This window comes from Octodon degus, unplaced genomic scaffold (assembly GCF_000260255.1).
Source record: "Octodon degus isolate 3935 unplaced genomic scaffold, OctDeg1.0 scaffold00090, whole genome shotgun sequence".
NCBI classification, from domain to species: domain Eukaryota; kingdom Metazoa; phylum Chordata; class Mammalia; order Rodentia; family Octodontidae; genus Octodon; species Octodon degus.
In genome coordinates this window covers 6,256,023-6,263,060 of record NW_004524666.1, presented here as the reverse complement: position 1 = coordinate 6,263,060, position 7,038 = coordinate 6,256,023, and the positions used below count along the sequence as shown (strand labels likewise).

General features: G+C 48.4%; 1 pseudogene; it reads right to left on the bottom strand.

Moving 5' to 3' along the window:
• The window catches only part of LOC101566708, a 7,171-nt pseudogene extending 3,809 nt beyond the window's left edge, over positions 1–3,362 (bottom strand).
• Positions 3,363–7,038: the final 3,676 nt, after the last annotated feature.

The window sequence follows — 7,038 nt, the reverse complement described above, 5'->3', positions numbered from 1 at the left end:
TTTCCTGATATCACTGGTCTATCACTCTGGCAGCCAGGAATGCCCTATGTTTTGTGGACCTAGAGGGCTAGGCAGCCAGGTATCGAAGGTGCCCACCACGTATAGCCTTAAAATATCGTGGTGTTCTGTGGGATCACCTGGGACCTAGCTCATACTTAGAAATGTGTGATTTTTTTGTTGTTGAATGTTGCGCGCGACCTCGCCAGCAAGGAAGACGCAACACACAGCTCTTCCTTCAGCAGTTTATTCAGGCCCCTGATTACAAGCTGCTTCTCCAATCCCCCAGCCCTTGGCTAATATATACTCCCGAGCCCAATCCCAGTGCGCCACGTGGGGATCGCCCATGGGTCCAGCATATACGGAAGCGAATCATGACAGCAGCCCTGGCCATATAAGGAGTTGTTGTGCACAGAGAGCGCTCACCCACGGGGGTGGGGGGGAGGGGTGGGGGTGGTGGTGGTGGTGGTGGAAGGCGGAAAGCAGAAACCAGCGCCATCTTGTAGGCGCGGTCCTTCGCAGCTCTCCACAGTTGAAGTGTTACAGTCAGTTTATTAAGTTCATTGATGAACGTCATCAAAATATTCTCCTGGGGGCTGGTGAGATGGCGCAGTGGTCTAAAGCACCTACTTAGAACAAGCTAAGCTAAACAAAGCACAGGGACCGCGGTTCAATCCCCAGCACCACATGCCAGCCAGCCAGCCCTGCCCCCTGGTGGACTGAGCTGGCCACACACACGCAAAATAAATAAATAAATATTTAAAAAAAAAAACAAAAACAAAACCCAAAATATTCTCCTGAAAATTACTTTTTGTTAGACAAATTAAAACCCTCTCATCATAGTCAGGCATGCTGTGCCTGTAGGGTATCTCTGGAGATGGAGATGGTTCTTTATTCCCCTGGTAACACCGTTTTGGACCCTGGTCCTCCACCCTAGCCCCTCAGGCTGGCTAATGGCTGCTGCTTGCTACGTCTGAACTTTTGTTGAGACAAAGTGGGATTTCATTTCTGCTGGAACATGATTACCCCAGTGAGGCCTTTCCCAGAGGCTGCTGGCCCCAGTGCATCTGCTCTCCCTCAGGGCCTCCAGGCTTTGAGGCCACACCAGGGAGAGCAAAACGGAGCTGATGTTTGCCAAATTATTCTTCTAGAGCTCCTTTTTACTGGAAGGCTTTCTCTGTGTGCCTTCTGGACAGACAGAGGGAAGGTGGTCTCATGGTTTTCAAAGGATGGTCAGGCTGCGGCACAACTTTAATTTCTGTTGAGAACCCCAAGGGCCCAAGGAGGCTGGTGGGGGATGGGAGAAAGTTGGCTTTTCACACACAAGATCTTTGGGAGTTAAGGAAAGTATGTATTGACTTGTTAATTTATTTAAATTATGTTATCTATTTGTGAATAACAGAAAATGCTTCTCAATCCTATGCCCTGCTCACTTAGTTCCTCACAGCAGCAGGTATCAGCGGTTTTTTCAGATCTCTTTGGAAATTCTTTGACTTTTTTTTTTTTTTTTTTTTTTCAAACACCATACCTTACTGTGGCACTGTTAGTGCAAGGGGTTACTTGGATTTTGAACTCACTGAGGTCATTTTCTACAAATTAGTAACAGGGTGATCGAGACCATTCATTAGTTTAAAAATTACAGCCTTAAGCCCTCATGTCCGGGGAATTCCTCCTAAGACTGATGAGTTCTTTTTATAACTGCCCTTATCAAACAGGACATAGGATGAGTGTTAAGTTAAAGGTTAATAACCTCAGAATGTGTTAAATTATAGTAACTTAAGTCAGAGTGATTCGTGTCGATGTATATGTACCTGAGACAATCAGCCCCTATATAATAGGTGATAATGAAGTTTAGGCCTGACCGCCTGTTGATTGGTGTAGGAATGTAGCTAGTGATTTTGTTTTGTTAAAACTCAAAGAAAGTTCACCTGGCTATTGTATTCAATCTATTGTCAGGTTAACCTGTGAATTGTGCCTGGATGCTTTGGTAGGATATAAATGATTAATTTAAAAATATGTATACGTAGGAACTGGAGAGATGGCTCAGTAGAGTGAGTGCTTCCCTGGCAAGGGCAAGGGCAAGGGCCTGAATTCAATCACCAGTCCCTCCCCCCCCCCAAAAAAAAGTATATGTGTTAAGTAGAGAGTAGTTTCTGTTTAAAAACCCTGTTTTCTGTCACTCGGCGCACCTCTCTGTCTTCTCTCCTGTGTGAGTAGAAGCCGGGAAGGCCCTGAGCTCAGCATTAAAGGCTCATTTTAAATTCTCAATTTGGACTCTGGTCTGGCTTCTTTTTGAGAACCTGTAACATTAGGAATGTTGCTTTTCTCACTTGAGACTTTGCCCCCAACAGTACAGATTTGCACTTTTAAATTACTTTATAATGTCTTACAATAAGATATGCTATCATGTCTTTGGCCAGGCCTCCCCTGTTGTGAGAGGCGAAGAGATTACCTTCATTTCTTTTGTTTTTTGTGGCCTGCTCAGCCTGCCCTGGGGGTGGGGCTGGCACAGCATGTGAGGCCAGGGATCGAACCATAGTCCTGAGCGCTTGCCTGAGCTTGCCTAAGCAGGCGCGTCAGAGCACTGAGCTATCTTGCTGGCGCCTTTCATTTCTTTAAATAACAGAAGCAACTAAAACCCTAGGATGCTTAGAGATGCCTTATTACTCAATTTATACCTAAAAATAGTCACATTCTTTGTCTTTACATTTGTTTCTTTGTTGCATGAAGCTTAAGACCTGAGAGAATTGGAGTGAGTTTAGAGGAGGAAGAATAAACAAACTGTAAGAGGACCACACTGTGGCTTGTTAACCACGAGGCTTCAGGGCTTTTAAATGAAGTCAGCACACTAGAGCTCTTGACTAGGGCCGTCTGTGGCCAGCAGGGGGCAGCACGTCCCCACAAAGACTCGGGCAGGGATTGCCGAGGATTTAAGTGCGGGAATGGGCCATCAGTCAGAAAAGCTAACTCACTTTTACCTTCGTTGCCTTCTCATAATTGGAACAGGCTGGAAGGAGGCCAGAGCTTAGCTGAAAGGCTGGATCAACGGAAATACCCAATGCTGGCCAACTGCGGAAATCGCATCAAATCGTACAAGTCACTTTTCACATGTGATTTTGTTTTGAGGTACTGAGGATGGAACCCAGAGTCTTCACACTAGCTACGCTCTCGGCACCACTTCTCCTTTGTGAGACAGGGCTTCCCTAAGTTGCCCAGGATGGTTCCAACTTTCCGCTCTGCCTCAGCCTACCATGTAGCTGGGATTACCATCCTGTACTACTACACCCAGACACCTCCAACCATACTTTGTCATAAAGAACAGAAGGAATAACCTTTATTGGATTCACATTATATTTCAGATCCATTGTGCTGAAAATTGCTAAAGTGTCAGCTAATATAACCCATTATCAGCTGGGCGTGGGGGCACACACCTGTAATCCCAGCACTTGGGAGGCTGAAGCAGGAGGATCGTTGCAAGTTCGAGACCAGCCTGAGCTACAAACTGAGCTCAAGGGAGCTCAGGGGACTAAGTGGCTGCTTAGGCAAGTGCAGGAACCGAGGTTTGATCCCTGGTAACATGTGGTAACATGTTGTGCCGGCCCTGCCCTCGGGTACACTGAGCTGGCAACCAAGTGTGGGGGGATAGTGCACATCTGTAATCCCGGCACTGGGGAGGCTGAAAACAAGAAGATCACTATGAGTCTGATCTGTGTAGTGAGGCCCTGTACCAAATACCTAAGAAAAAGCAGCAAACAAACAGCTTAAGGCCAGCCTAAATTACATAGCAAGACCCTGTCTCCAAAAGACTCCCAAAACCAAAAACCCATTATCTTCTATTTCTCCAGAAAATTTATTATTTTGTCTTTGAAATAAAACTAGGCTGTGTTTTTGGTCCAGTCCAGTCAGCCAGAAAATATAGACTGAGTGCTGGGTGTGGAGGACATGAGGTAGAACAGGACATGGTCTCTGTTGTCGCTGGGGAAGCAGGAAATCATGGTTGGGAGTTTAGCTATAGTGTTGTAACTGGCAGTGTGGCCTTGGGTAGCTTGCTTAACTTCTGTCTGCCTGAAAAATGAAACAATACCAAGGTTATCAGCCCTACTGACCATACAAATGAAATGTCGCCTGGAAGGATGCTTTAAATAAGGACAAGTGTTATACACAGGAAAGGTAGAGAAAGCTACACTACAATGACTGTGGCTCTAATGGGTGGCAGCTAAGTGAGTCCCTACTATGTGCCAGGCACTCTGCTAATACATACGCAAACTCAGTGAAGACCATAACCTTGGTTGGGTATAGGGGTGCAGGCCTGTAACCCCAGCACTCTGGGAAGTTGAGGCAAGACTGCAAATTTCAGCCCAGCCAGGGCAATTTAGTGTCTTAGTAAGATCCTGTCTCTACAGGGCCTTAGAGTGAAGGTCCTGAGTTTTACCCCCAGTACCTTAGGTGGAAAAAGAAGAGAAAAACTTCAAGATGACTGGTAAGATTCTCATTTAGTTTAGTGGCGTGAACTATTATTGACTAAGGGAAAAGCAGATACACCATGGAAAACCAGGAAAAAAGAAGGAAAAAAAAAGAAAAGAAAAAGAAACAAGAACTTAGGTATAGTGGTACACACTTGTAATCTTAATACTTTGGAGGCTGACTCAGGAGGATTATGAGTTTGAGGCCAGCCAGTGGTCCAGGCAAGTTTGAGGAAAACCTGGACTACATAGCAAGACTTTGTTTCAAAAAGCCAAAACTCCCCGCAACCTCAGAGAATGACGCCCAAAGGAAAAGTTTCAGACAGGTTTCTTGAGTTTCTGGCTGTACAGGAAATACATCTGGGTCAGCCAGAGAGGAGGATATCGCTTCCTCTGCTAGCCTCCTGGATCACGTCCACAGCAGGAGGCCAGGGGCAACTCCTTAGCCCAGGGGAAGGGTGCCTCATTCTGGGAGTTCTGCAGCCTATTGGGCTGGACATTGTACTTGAAGCATAGGTCCCATATTGTTGACAGCCAAAAACTTCTATTGTGACTCACACAGCTGCAAACAAGGGGGCACCAATAGCTCCTGGCACCTTCATCGGAGGAGCGAATATTGAGTGACAGCTACCACTGGGCACTGTTATAATACACACACACACACACACACACACACACACACACACAAATTTTAATAATGCATTAATAGGGGGCCTGCCCCTTAGCTCAGTTCTTTAAGTGACTGCTTCAACAAAGCAGTCAGGCTCAGGTTGCAGGGGTTCGATCCCCACAACTCAAGCCAGCCACACCTGCCCTGAAGGCATTTGGACACACACACACACACACACACACACACACAAAATCCAATAATGCATTAATAAAGATATTGCATCCATTTCACAGATAAATAAACTGAGGCTATTTGCCTCAAATAAAAGTACTGCAGCCCTGGAAGGGCTGAAGCAGGATGATCTCCACTAGTTCACAGCCAACCTGGGCTACCCAATGAGATCTTGTCCCTCCAAAAAAGCCTGGTACAAGAGGTGGCCTTAATAATTTCTCTAAGAGTCCTGTTTCTATGCTATTAGCAAGTTGGAGTGGGGGGAGGGCAAGGGGAAGGAGGGAGAGAAAGGGAGGGGGAGGGAAGAGGGGAGTTAAGGGAAGAGATAAAGCGCGGCAGGTAAATGGATCCTATAAATACCAGCATTAGTTCAACCAACAGATTCTGAAGGCCACCTCTCCAGACTCCCTCGGAGTTGCTTTGCAGCTGAGTCGGGAACCTTCCTTAGCCTCGGGAGAGGAGTGACAAGCCAGGCAGAGCCGCCGCATTTCTGTACAGTGTGGTAACTGTGAAACTGGAAAGTTCACTGGTGCTCAACAGAAATTCCCGTGTTCCCAAGCACACCCCGAACGTGGAAAGTTACTGAGAAAGGTCCCGTCCCAGACAGGCTACTGACCACTGCATTGTCATTTTGCTGCCAGAAAGCCAACCTTGTTTTTATGTGACTTCTACAAGTGAGAAATTTGAGCGAATTCACAGCCTCACTAGGTTTGATTTGATTTGTTTTAAAGACTGAAGAAACAAACAAACCTGGGGCTGAACCTAAAATAAAGAAGGATCCGGGTGAGAAATTAACATTTTTAAACAAACAAAAATCCCACCATGAAATGATTCCAACTTTTGGTTTAAGGTCTTCACCATAAAATGACTTGAAAAAATATCCCATTAAAATTTGCAGAATGATGACTAATCTCCCGTTTGCGCCAGTTCATTAAATTATTTAATGGCAACTATGGAAAAGTAAATGGCGTTATCCCTGAAAGCTTCTGCTCTTTGAAGGCGTGACAAACAAGTACACTGCAACAAGGGAGACGGAAGAAGTGTCCCGGGAATTCGTGGGCCAGCGGATTCGGGGACCCCGCGGTGGAGGTGGTGCTGCTCTTGGGCAGGAAGTGCCTGGCGAGGGGTCGCAGGCCTGGTGGGCCGTCTCCCGTCCCCGCCCCGGAGCCAGCCTGCAGGGCAGGTGACCCAATCTCGTCTTTTGTAAGGGCCGGCCTCGGCTCCGCGCCCTCGGCACCTCCGCAGCTGCACCAAGGATGCGGACTCAACTGCCTCGCAACAAAGCCAGCGGCTGGGGACGGGCGCCCCCGGGCCGATCGCGGACTTCTCTGCACCCGGACCCCTCGCTAGCCCCGCAAGCCGGCCCCCTTTTCCAGTCCCTTAGGGGACCTGTCCAGCCCGCCCAGGTCCCTTTCCTTCACGGCCGGCCTCTGACCAAGCCGAGCGCCAAGGACCCCGCCGCGGGGGCGTTCACAGTCGGAGCTAGAGCTAGCGCTCTCCTGCGGCGCCCGGGGCCCCACTTCTCTTTTGGGGGGAAGATGGCAGGTCCCGGGAAACAAAGGAAACTCGGCCCGCCCCGAAAGCGGCGTGTGCGGCGCTCGTGTTCGCCCCGGGTCCCGTGTGGGAGTCGCCCGGCGCCTGTGCGAGCCTGCACGCCGGCCGTCCCGGGAAAGCCAGCCTTGCGGGCGGCCGCTCTGGGACGCCCCGGTCCGCGGGGACCCGGGGGTGGGGTGGGGG